Source organism: Helianthus annuus, chromosome 9 (assembly GCF_002127325.2).
Source record: "Helianthus annuus cultivar XRQ/B chromosome 9, HanXRQr2.0-SUNRISE, whole genome shotgun sequence".
NCBI classification, from domain to species: Eukaryota; Viridiplantae; Streptophyta; class Magnoliopsida; order Asterales; family Asteraceae; genus Helianthus; species Helianthus annuus.
Genome location: NC_035441.2, coordinates 48,853,413 through 48,866,634, shown reverse-complemented (window position 1 = coordinate 48,866,634; position 13,222 = coordinate 48,853,413). Strand labels below are relative to the sequence as shown.

Here is a 13,222-nt window from a genome sequence, read left to right as displayed (position 1 = left end):
ATATTATGAGGTACTTAGCTTCGTTCTTAAATTTTACTAACTGTAGTTGAAAACGGATCGAAAAACGGGTTAAGAAAGACGACCGAGTCGATTTTACGTGTTTTAACGCAATCGACAAAAATACGCGTCTAATAATGATAAACGACACCATTTTAGTGTTTCGGCTCTAGAGCTTTGTTTTTACGACAATCCATTAAACTCAGGAGCGAAAATGGGCTTTGAAAACGTTAATGGGCCACGCGAAAACTCAAGATACGCATTAATGGGCTTTTGGGCCCAACCCACATAACAAAACCTAGATATAAAAGGGCAGTTATAACTTTTCAACATCATTTTTTTTTGTCAAAACCCTAAGATGAACACGCACACAACCCTACCCACCCTCTGCTTCCCCTCTCGAAGTCTAGTAACCAGAGAACGAAGCTCCGGTTGGTGCCCCACTCTCTCCGACTGCTTATCTCCGGCTCGACACACCCGCACCTCCACCCTCCTTCTCCGGTAACACACACTTACCGCTTAAACCTCAACCCTTGCGACTCTTCTCCTCTGATGACAACACACACCGACACCCCCCCCACTGAGCAGATCGGACAGATCGAAGAGAGAGAGAAACAGCGAGAGAGAAAGAGACGGAGCAGAGGAGAGGGCTCCGCCGTCTGCGGCAGCGGTGGTGCCCCTGGTGCCGTTCTTGTTCAGGTTCACAAATGGTTGCTGTTAGGTTGGAAACAGAACGAGAGTGAAAGTAGCGACTGATGTACGACAGTGGAACAAGTTTTCCGGCGACAAATCCGCCGTCAGCGGCGGAGCCGTGGCGGCAGTGATGGTGTTTTTGGTCCAACGGGTTTCATGGTAAACCCCCTCCCCTGTTTCCTTTTCATGTTTTTTTATTTGTTTTGTTTTTTTTGAGGATTATGCTGATGTTGGTGGTGTTACTTGTTCTCCGACGAGAGCTCCGGTCAAAGCCGATGATGATGAAGATATGAAGACGAAGACTCAGCAGCCGGTTCTGAGATTTGTTTAGATAGGTCAGGTTGATGTTCGGTTCGGCGTCGCTCGACACGGGCAGCTCGGGTCTCGTGTCGGGTCAGATTTGAATCGTGGTCAAGCTTGGTCAACGGTTCGGTCTGATTCGGTCAAAGTCAACGAGCCAAATCAGCTGCGTTTCGGGTCAAACTCGGTTGACTCGGTCAACACCCGAGTCAACTCGGGTCAACACAAGTCAACAGAAGTCAAGGATGGTCAAATCAGACCCGGTAAAGGTATAACGACACGAAATTTAGTTAGCTCGATATAGATTTTTAGATTTTTAGTTAGTAATACGTGACCGAGCTCGAACCGAATCGATTAGCGATTAGTTACATTTTATTTTGTCGTATTTCGTATTGTTTGACGTGATTGAATTATTGTTGAATTTTGAAATTATATGACAATTTATATTGTCGGGTTATTCTAAAAACAGAGGAAACTCTGCCCGATTTTCATAAAAACTCGAATTACACAACGAGAGTATATTTTAAAAATGCCACCTATCAAAACTCTAGTTTTCTGATAAAACTAAATATAAAAGTATATGTATTTTAGTGTCGTTTTATAACTTATAAAATGAAACTAAAATATTTCGATAACAAGTGAGTTACACTTTCCGAAACCCGACACTTATCTAGATAAATATAATTATCTATATCTATTCGAACATCGATATTTTCGAACACTTTTAAAAGATAAATATAATGTTTATATTTACTTCGGACAACGATACTTCCGAACGCTTTTATAAAATAAATATAATTTGTTATATTTATTTCAGCGTCATACTTCGTGTTACTTTATAAAATAAATATAATCGTCCATATTTATTTCAAACGTCGGAATTCGGGATTCTCTTTTCAAACATTTAATATTTGGAAATTATATAACATAAATATGATTATTTATATTTCTTTCCGTCGCCTAGAATCCGAATTCTCATAAAGTGAATATATTTGTCTATATTCGTTTCAAACATCGGGTTTCTAATATATATATATATATATATATATAACTATATATCTTATAACACTCGAAAACTAAGTTGATTTTCTGACTTAGTATTATCCCGATTATAAACGAGATCAAACAATGATAGATTGCTTAATCTAAGTCAAGATAACACTAACTTAGAGTCGTTTAGTTAACGACTCGGTAGAGCTCGGACACGTAGTTTAGCTACGTTTAAATTGGAAACTGATAGTTATTCTTTGTTAGGAATACTATAGATGCACGCTAGCTAATTCACGTTCCTGGAATGACATCACGGAATCACTAAGCTAGCTTTGAACAGGAATGTCAAGGTGAGTTCATAACCCCCACTTTTTTCACTGTTTCACATTTTTTTTATAAATGTTTTCGGGGGTGGAAAGACATGCAAGTTTTTGCAAAAGTAAACACTATTTTGATGAACGAAAACACATATTTATAAACCATGTTGCAAATGAATTTCAACGAACTCGAAAGGTTTACGAAAGGTTTATACTAAACATACCGGTTTTACAAAACGTGCATGATATTCATGACTAGTGACGGGAATGTCCTAGTTACTACAACGGAACTGGGTTGGCCTGCGTACGTAAAACGAGACAACTCAGTGAGATCATGTCCCCCTTTTCTTTCAACGTTTCAGTTTACAACTTTCGGGGGAAAATACATGTCAAACTAGGGTATGATTAAGTTATGGAATGAACTCTTAGATCATGTGAGCATAGGCTGTAACTGAGGTGCCATTAATCCTTTTGAGAACCAAGGAACAAATGTTAGATCTAATGGGTACGGGCGAGCCCCACTCACGGTCCATGGGTGACCACTTAGAGTGCTGTTGTGTCCAGCGTCGAGAGTTCGACACTTAAATTGCCTACGCGGGTTGAGTACCTCCTATGTCGTCGCATATATTAATGTCCTCGCGAAACATTAATGATCAACATGTTCATAGACGCTTTACATACCAACTTACAACACTATAACTTTCAAATATTTTTAATATTCATTTGACGCAAACTCATAATACATGTATTTACAAACTTTGATAATGTTTTCAACTTATGTACAAGTAAGAGGACGTGTTGGTCCTGCTTACATGTCACACCCCAACCGATGGCGGAAACATCGGGATGAGACCAAGTGTGTATAGATTGCAAGAGACTTCATAACACTATGTGACAATATTTAATTTAATTCAAATTTCATTTCAATACTAAACGTCATACAAGGTTCAAATAGAAATAACAACATTGTTTCATAACAAAACATAACAATAAAAGATAGATTAATCTAGGTGTGTATCTAGTCCACCCTAAATCGCGTTTCATCTTGAAGTATCACCTCAACGATTAACCTGCAACATGTATTAAAATAGAGTTCAATGCAAAAGCAAAGGCGAGTATACAAGTTTGACTACATAGCATAATAGAATAAAAACTCATATCCAACATGTTACTAAGTGAATAAATTTACTAGCAATGCAATTTTTGGCGTACAATATGATCAAACCCATGAATACAACGCATAAAAATAGCCTAATCCCAATCGTTCAGCGGGGTGGTAATGTTTAACTTAACAATACCCAATTAGAATAGCGGGCGGGGCGTTAATCCTATAGCGCTATAATTGTTAAGGTGGACTAGCAAAGTTAATGAGCATATAACGTTCCAAATCGTTCATAGAGCATACAAGCATAGCAAATATTCACAATAGTTTCATGTCACGTTCATAGATAGAGTATGTTTTGTTTAAGCATAAAAGTTGTTTTGAATAGGTATACATGTTGAATCCCAAAGTGTAAAGGGGAAAAAGGGATCGAGTATACTCACATTGATTGCGTATAAGAATTTCTTGTAGGTAAGCGCGAATAAGATTGAGAACCCAAGGGGACGAACGAAACGGTTATCCTAGATCTTCAAATACTACATATCGATCTAGTTAATAATTATACTTTAAATAATATTCCTAAAATTTTATGTTTTGCATCATAGTTATTCAAAGTATCATAATTAACTCGTTAAAATAACATAAAATAAAAAAAAATGAAAGTGTTAAAAATACTAATTTGAGGGATTTTATTATAGAAATGAATTAAAAGGGTTGATTATAGAAGGGGTTTTTTTTATGGATTATAAGAATTTTGATCTAAAAGGAACGAATTAAATAAACTTTTAATTATAGGATTTACAAATTAATAATTTATATATAATATTTTTCTCATCATAGACTTTTACTGTTATAAAAGAAAAAGAAGAAAAGAAAGTCAGTAGATAAGTAAATATGGATAAAAATATACACATAATCTTAAGGTTTCATTTATGAAAACATTAAAGAATGAATGGAGTTGTTATGTTTTTAATTCATTTACACATTGTTTAACAGTTCCTCTTCTTCCTTATGGTTACCCAGCCGAACACCCAGTCAACAAGCAACAATACCAAATTTTTCTTTGAACATAATTTGTGTTAACTCCTATAGGTTGTTTCGAAACTGAAGGAAAAAAAATAAAATAAAGAAAAGTATAAGAATAAAAAGGTTAGATAGAAAGTATACCGAATGACGATGTGTGATTCTCGTCGTGGCTTCGGTCGTCTCCGGCGTCGGTTCCGACCTCCGGCAATACTTGAGCTTCCCGGCGACGTCTTCTTTATCTCCGGCGAAGTTGCAGTAATTCTACCGACGTTTCGAACTCGGCAGTTGGCAGGAACGGTCCGTGGCAACCCGTATATCTCCGATGAGGGTATCTCCGTCGTCTTCTCGGTCTCCGATGGTTATGGCGTCTTGCGGGTTTCTCCGGTGACTGCGACTGAACTTCGGCAACGTGAAGGTGGTTTGGAGAGTGATACGGTTTTGTGCGGGTGTCGGGATGTGTCGTGGTATGAGATATCTTGGAAAGGTGATCTTATAAGTTCATGTATTTATGAAGCATGGAAAACTTCAATCAAGAAACAGGAAAGGAAGGGTCGAAAAGGAAGGTGCCAGGCTGTTTTGGGCGGCAATTTTGAAACAATCAATGCAATAAAATCTAAAAAAAAAAAACTATACATGCTATTAAAATGACAATACATATGCTTTTATCTATTAGAATTTGAACGTATACATAATTTAGCATATATAAGATTTAGGAAGCTACATTAAAGTGGTCTTATTTATTAACTTTTAAAATTTCTAAATTGAAAAAGGTTAATTAGTTATATAGCTAAATAACCATAAATAAATTAGAAAGTAAGGAATCACCCATTGGTTAGTTAACTCGTAAAAAAAAAAATTCTGAGGTTTCAAAAAGGTTAGGATCCATATTTCAAAGCGGGTCGGATTTTAGGAGCCTATTTTGACGGATGTTACAGTCTCCCCTACTTTAGGAGATTTCGTCCTCGAAATCTAAGAGGAACACTTTTAAAGATTCAAAAGAAAAGAAAGAGGAAAAAAAAAGGGACTTAATCATAATGCTTGTTTAAGAAAATTGTTTTCATAAATGCGTCACATAGCATATAGTTTCCCATTGCATATAAAAGGTTCAACTAGTTTCATATAGCATAATCACGAATTCACGTAGTGTAACATAGATAATGCGTTTGTGAGTTGTTTAAAGTTTGCATCAGGTCCAAAAGGTCTGCAAAACACTGAATTTCTCATGGCACGTTTTACGAAAGTTTGGTAACATGGTAGGAACACTTATATATAGGAAGTACCAGCGGCGTATCCACCATGCTTATACCATATTACGTCCGTTTCGCTAATCGATGTCATGTTACGTTCTGTGTTACGATACACAGTACTACACTCTATGGTTTTCATATGTCCATTACCATAATCTCGTGTGCACCCGCGATTATACCAATCGTCGCATGATCCACATAGCTTGTACTAGTTGCATATGAATCAAGGTATACGTAAACTTTGAAAATAAGATTGCGTGTGTAAAGAAACGTAGCATATAAACATGTTTGCGTTCCAAATAGTATAAGGCCAACGTAAGCGAATCCCTCGGGTTTCGCTCTCGCGCAAGTATAAATTTTGAACATGAATAGGAGCATGAGCATAGTATCAGTTCAAGTATGTATACGCATAGGAGTACAAACATAAAACATATGAATACAAGTTCGAGTATGAGTATAGACATGAGTATAGTCATAAAATGTATGAATGTGAGTATAAATATGAGTACAAGTGTGAGCATAAAGCGTATTGAGTGAGTATGAGTATAAATATAAGTATAAGTATAAACATAAAATGTGTGAGCATGAACACGAGTGTAAATACAAGTATAAACGTGAATGTGAATATAAGTGTAAACGTTGATGTATAAAGGATAAGTGTAAGTATAAACGCGTAATATATGAATATAATTATAAACGAAATGTATCAATGTGAATATAAGTATAGAAGTATAATTGTATGAATGTGAATATAAATGTAACGTAAATGTAAATGTAAATATAAGTATAACATAAAATGTATGAATATAAACGTGAATGTGAATATAAACATAAATGTGTAAGTATAAATATAAGTGTAGACATAAGATGTATAAGTACGAATATGAATATGTGTGTAATAAATGATGATTTTGTATACGGTATTAATCGAAATGTACGAATTTAAGTACGTAAAAGATCAAAAAGTTCTGAGCACGAAAGCAAAGAAAACGGGTGATATCCGTGAGATTGCTGTGAGATATTGACAAAAACGTGTAAAATGATATGCATATATATTTGTTTGTTCAAAACGCGAAGTTAAAATAGATTGAGTTGTCATGGAATGTAAAATCTAGTTTGTGAATGTAAGGAGAATATAAAAGAAAACATCTTTTGATTATACGAAAGGATACTTTGTAGAAGAATGGAAATGCTATTATGGTTTTAAAAGAATTTATATAGTTGAGAATTTGTCAGTTCTTATGAAGTTTCCTTGCCCACGTGTTTTGAATTTAATTAGCGTATCAAGCGAAGTTTTGAAAAGTTCTTGGGATTAAAAAATTTGTATCGTTTAAGTAACTTTGTATTAGAAAGTTTAGAAGCTTACAGCTTCTTGTGAAAAAGTTGACCCTTAGAAAAAAAAAAGGATTTGGTACATGAACTTAGTGATTGTTGAAAAATGTTTCATTGGTGTTGAAAAGGAATTTTAGTAAATGATTAAATAATATTGGTAATATTTTATAGGTATGTGCGACAAAGTGGATTTGATTCTCAATTGAAAATAAAAAAAAATCTCTAGTTTAATGGTGTGAGAGGAGCGTGTTTCAATAATTACGTTGATTGGTGAATTTGTGGGCAACGGATTTATTAGACCGACTAGGCTGACAAGTAGTATTTCGTGAAATTTTGAAAATCGAGGAACAAGCGTTTATGGTAACATTAAAGTTTTTGTGTACGCGAGTGATGTGAAAATAGATTATAGAATAAGAGGTACGTTTAAATAAATGAAACATTTTGAAATACATGATAAGTGATTTAGGTATAAACATGATCGTATTTACATAAAATAATCTATTAAAAGAAAGCATCGGTAACGATCACCTAGGTAAGGGAATCACCCCTAATCCGTCGGTGAGGTCGTTGTAAGATGAGAAAGGAAGCGGAGTTAATCGTCAAGGTAAGGAAATCACTCCTATCTTGATGATATGTCTTCACTCGTTGTTACAAAAGTGTAAATAAAATTACGTGAAATTAAGCACGCTAATAATGTATAATCGTACGAATAGTAATAGTATGACGTATGCGAAAAAGTGAAATCTCGAAAATGATTCAAAATTGACAAGAGAGAGTTTCATCATAAAAGATCGAAAATAATAAAGCGTAAGTTTGATAAAAAGAACTTGGATGGTTCCAAAATGGAACGTTGACTAACCAAAGTGGTCGAAAGGTCCTTTGAAATCGAAAGCATGCTTTGGCCTAATAGGTGAAATACTCTCGCCGACCAGTCGGTTAACGGTATTCACCCTTTCGGTTACTACATGCCCCAATTCAATCGAAAATTCGAGACTTGGCGAGATTTATAAAAATCAAGGAGTGGGACTAGTCGACGAGGTGCGGGTTTCACCCCTAACTTGACGACTTCGTGCCCTAGGTGTGGTTGGTACTCGTCGGGTCAAATTAAATTTTGAGACGTTGACGAGGGTCCACTAGAATTTAAATTTGAAATTTCCCTTAAGATGTGTATTTCACTCCTAACTTAATGGTGAATTTCATGCAAAATAGAATCGAGCGAGATGAGAGTCGTTTACCAAATTGTGGTTTTCACGCCTATTTTGGTAAACTCGTCCCGTTTGTGTAATATGAGTGTTGTCAGATTCAGAATAATCGAGTAAAATGCTTTAGAAAAGGGGAGTATGTTAAAGGAATACGCAAACAAGTATAAACACATAAGAATGCACATCAAGAAAGGTACATAAAGAATAGGACAATAAAACAAGTACCAACACATAGAGGAATATGCCAAGAAATCAAGAATACACATAAAGAATCGAACAATGGAACAAGTATTAACACATAATAAAACAAGTATAGCATGTCAAGTGTTAACGCATAAGTGACATATATGTTTGAAAGATGACAAGAGAATAAATAAAGGCAAATAAGATAACATGCAAGTAGTTTCAAGCAAAACATGAGAATAAAGCTCTAAAACTATAGACTAGGTTAAAACATTCCTACGTTTCCTAATTCCCTATAGTTATGGCTCTGATACCAATCTGTCACACCCCAACCGATGGCGGAAACATCGGGATGAGACGAAGTGTGTATAGATTGCAAGAGACTTCATAACACTATGTGACAATATTTAATTTAATTCAAATTTCATTTCAATACTAAACGTCATACAAGGTTCAAATAGAAATAACAACATTGTTTCATAACAAAACATAACAATAAAAGATAGATTAATCTAGGTGTGTATCTAGTCCACCCTAAATCGCGTTTCATCTTGAAGTATCACCTCAACGATTAACCTGCAACATGTATTAAAATAGAGTTCAATGCAAAAGCAAAGGCGAGTATACAAGTTTGACTACATAGCATAATAGAATAAAAACTCATATCCAACATGTTACTAAGTGAATAAATTTACTAGCAATGCAATTTTTGGCGTACAATATGATCAAACCCATGAATACAACGCATAAAAATAGCCTAATCCCAATCGTTCAGCGGGGTGGTAATGTTTAACTTAACAATACCCAATTAGAATAGCGGGCGGGGCGTTAATCCTATAGCGCTATAATTGTTAAGGTGGGCTAGCAAAGTTAATGAGCATATAACGTTCCAAATCGTTCGTAGAGCATACAAGCATAGCAAATATTCACAATAGTTTCATGTCACGTTCATAGATAGAGTATGTTTTGTTTAAGCATAAAAGTTGTTTTGAATACGTATACATGTTGCATCCCAAAGTGTAAAGGGGAAAAAGGGATCGAGTATACTCACATTGATTGCGTATAAGAATTTCTTGTAGGTAAGCGCGAATAAGATTGAGAACCCAAGGGAACGAACGAAACGGTTATCCTAGATCTTCAAATATAACATATCGATCTAGTTAATAATTATACTTTAAATAATATTCCTAAAATTTTATGTTTTGCATCATAGTTATTCAAAGTATCATAATTAACTCGTTAAAATAACATAAAATAAAAAAAATGAAAGTGTTAAAAATACTAATTTGAGGGATTTTATTATAGAAATGAATTAAAAGGGTTGATTATAGAAGGGGTTTTTTTTATGGATTATAAGAATTTTGATCTAAAAGGAACGAATTAAATAAACTTTTAATTATAGGATTTACAAATTAATAATTTATACATAATATTTTTCTCATCATAGACTTTTACTGTTATAAAAGAAAAAGAAGAAAAGAAAGTCAGTAGATAAGTAAATATGGATAAAAATATACACATAATCTTAAGGTTTCATTTATGAAAACATTAAAGAATGAATGGAGTTGTTATGTTTTTAATTCATTTACACATTGTTTAACAGTTTCTCTTCTTCCTTATGGTTACCCAGCCGAACACCCAGTCAACAAGCAACAATACCAAATTTTTCTTTGAACATAATTTGTGTTAACTCCTATAGGTTGTTTCGAAACTGAAGGAAAAAAAATAAAATAAAGAAAAGTATAAGAACAAAAAGGTTAGATAGAAAGTATACCGAATGACGATGTGTGATTCTCGTCGTGGCTTCGGTCGTCTCCGGCGTCGGTTCCGACCTCCGGCAATACTTGAGCTTCCCGGCGACGTCTTCTTTATCTCCGGCGAAGTTGCAGTAATTCTACCGACGTTTCGAACTCGGCATTTGGCAGGAACGGTCTGTGGCAACCCGTATATCTCCGATGAGGGTATCTCCGTCGTCTTCTCGGTCTCCGATGGTTATGGCGTCTTGCGGGTTTCTCCGGTGACTGCGACTGAACTTCGGCAACGTGAAGGTGGTTTGGAGAGTGAAACGGTTTTGTGCGGGTGTCGGGATGTGTCGTGGTATGAGATTTCTTGGAAAGGTGATCTTATAAGTTCATGTATTTATGAAGTATGGAAAACTTCAATCAAGAAACAGGAAAGGAAGGGTCGAAAAGGAAGGTGCCAGGCTGTTTTGGGCGGCAATTTTGAAACAATCAATGCAATAAAATCTAAAAAAAAAACTATACATGCTATTAAAATGACAATACATACGCTTTTATCTATTAGAATTTGAACGTATACATAATTTAGCATATATAAGATTTAGGAAGCTACATTAAAGTGGTCTTATTTATTAACTTTTAAAATTTCTATTTGAAAAAGGTTAATTAGTTATATAGCTAAATAACCATAAATAAATTAGAAAGTAAGGAATCACCCATTGGTTAGTTAACTCGTAAAAAAAAATTCTGAGGTTTCAAAAAGGTTAGGATCCATATTTCAAAGCGGGTCGGATTTTAGGAGCCTATTTTGACGGATGTTACATTACAAATACTCTTTTGGGCTCGGCCCATTCTCTCTCGTGCAATGCACGAAGACTCTTGTGGGCTAGACCCACAGTTTTCATATAACAAGTCGAGAAACTGATTTTACTAAACTTTCTCCACAACTTTTAAACCGGTACACAAAAATATTTGTTTAAAATCTTTTTAAAACAAACTATGAACTCGTTCAACTTTATGTTGACTTTTTCGCATGTTCTTTCTCAGGTTACATTTTCAAAACTATGGAATGGTTGGAATAGGAGAACCCATGGGAATTCGAGTAATTAGCAGGCGTTAAATTTCTAGAAGTCTTAGCTTATTTGCTTCCGCTGTGCAATGAAGATACCGGTCCAGTCACGCCAGCTCTGATATTTCGGGGTGTGACAGAGTACAATAGTGCACAATATGAAGGTGTGCGATCAAAGGTAAGGTGTGCGGCCCAACGATGTTGTGCGATCATGCACCAATTAAACCAATAACACTTAACATTTACATAGTTAAACATTCCATCCAATTCCATTCATACTAACACATTACCTTTAAATTCATAACATTCCCTTGCAATCAAACCATATCAATAGGTCACGTAATGTTCATACAAGTCAGATCAAGTCACAAAGAAAGGCTTCTAAAATACGAGTTGTCACATCATCCCCAACTTGAAAGAAATTTCGTCCCAAAATTTGATAAATAATCCAAAGCAGCGCAGTGTTAGATCAGGATGACTGTGGATTTTTCCCCGTGTGCCACATCATCCCCAACTTGAAAGGGAATTTCGTCCCAAAATTCATTAGTTGCATCAGGATTAGATTGATTAGTTGGGAATAGTTGAGGATACTTGATTTTCATCTGATCCTCGCGTTCCCACGTGAACTCTGGTCCACGTCTTGAGTTCCAATGAACTCTCACGATCGGAATTCGACTAGGCTTACGAACCTTGACTTCCCGATCCATAATTTTGATGGTTTCTTTGACAAACTGCAATTTGTCGTCGATTTTTAGTTCTTAGAATGGTGCTACAAGTGTTTCATCTGACAAACACTTCTTTAGTTGCGAAACATGGAAGACATCATGAACGTTACCCAACTCAGCAGGTAACTCGAGCTTGTAGGCCACCTTACCAATTCATTCCAGAATTTTGAATGGCCCAACATATCATGGATTAAGCTTACCGCGCTTACCAAAGCGTACCACACCCTTCCAGGGTGAGACTTTCAACATAACGCGATCGCCTACAGCGAACTCCAAAGGCTTCCTACGCTTGTCAGCGTAGCTCTTCTGACGGTCACGCGCTGCCTCCATGCGACTGGACAATCTTTTCAGAGGTTTCAAGCACAAGTTCTGGACCCGTGATCCAGATGTCACCCACCTCTGCCCAACAGAGAGGAGAACGGTATTTCCGTCCATACAATGCTTCGAACGGGGCTGCCTGGATGCTAGTATGGTAACTGTTGTTATAGGAGAACTCTATCAACGGCAAGTGTTTCTCCCAACCCTTATCAAAGTCGATCACACATGCTCGCAGCATGTCTTCAAGTGTCCGGATGGTTCGTTCGCTTTGACCATCCGTCTGTGGGTGATAAGCAGTGCTTATGTCGAGACGTGAGCCGAATGATTTATGCATTGATTGCCACAAATCAGGTATGAAATGCGGATCACGATCAGAGATAATAGAGGTTGGCACCCCGTGCCTAGAAACCACTTCCTTAATATAAACTGCAGCAAGTTGTGAGAACTTATCAGTTTCCTTGATCGCTAGGAAGTGCGCAGATTTCGTGAGATAGTCGATGATCACCCAAATGGTATCGTTCCCGCTTTGAGTTTTAGGTAGCCCAGTGACAAAATCCATGGCGGTTTGTTCCCATTTCCACATGGGTATTTCTGGTTGCTGGAGCAACCTAGAAAGTTTATGATATTCCACCTTGACTTTCGCGCAAGTTAAACATTTACTCACATACGTCGCGATGTGGGCTTTCATATTCGGCCACCAGTACAAAACTTTTAGATCCTAATACATCTTATCGGAACCTGGGTGAACAGAGTATCGAGACTTGTGCGCTTCTTCCATCACGAGCTCTCTAAGATTACCATACAAAGGAACCCATATCCGTTCCATAAAATAATAAGTACCGTCAGATCTCTCTACGAGTCGTTTCTCCATGCCCCGCAAATATTCAGCTTCCAGGTTTTCTTCCTTCAACGCTTCAGTCTGAGCAGAACGGATCTGATCAGGTAAATTAGAGTGGATAGTGAGCTGCAGAGCGTGGACACG

The 13,222-nt window shown here is 36.4% G+C and overlaps 3 long non-coding RNA genes across 4 annotated transcripts; 1 reads left to right on the top strand and 2 right to left on the bottom strand.

The window, feature by feature from the left end:
• Positions 1–360: 360 nt before the first annotated feature.
• LOC118481880 lies at positions 361–11,214 on the top strand. The gene is made up of 3 exons (XR_004866192.1): positions 361–1,253; positions 2,245–2,330; positions 11,176–11,214. It is a non-coding gene; the product is annotated as an uncharacterized LOC118481880 (long non-coding RNA).
• Positions 3,239–5,126, bottom strand: LOC118481879. 2 transcript variants are annotated; one of them, XR_004866191.1, is made up of 3 exons: positions 4,567–5,126; positions 3,843–3,935; positions 3,239–3,367 (listed from the first exon to the last, which is right to left on the bottom strand). It is a non-coding gene; the product is annotated as an uncharacterized LOC118481879 (long non-coding RNA). The 2 variants fall into 2 exon arrangements; XR_004866190.1 differs by having other exon boundaries at positions 3,843–3,926; positions 4,567–5,047.
• On the bottom strand, positions 8,837–10,600 carry LOC118481878. The gene is made up of 3 exons (XR_004866189.1): positions 10,164–10,600; positions 9,441–9,524; positions 8,837–8,965 (listed from the first exon to the last, which is right to left on the bottom strand). It is a non-coding gene; the product is annotated as an uncharacterized LOC118481878 (long non-coding RNA).
• Positions 11,215–13,222: the final 2,008 nt, after the last annotated feature.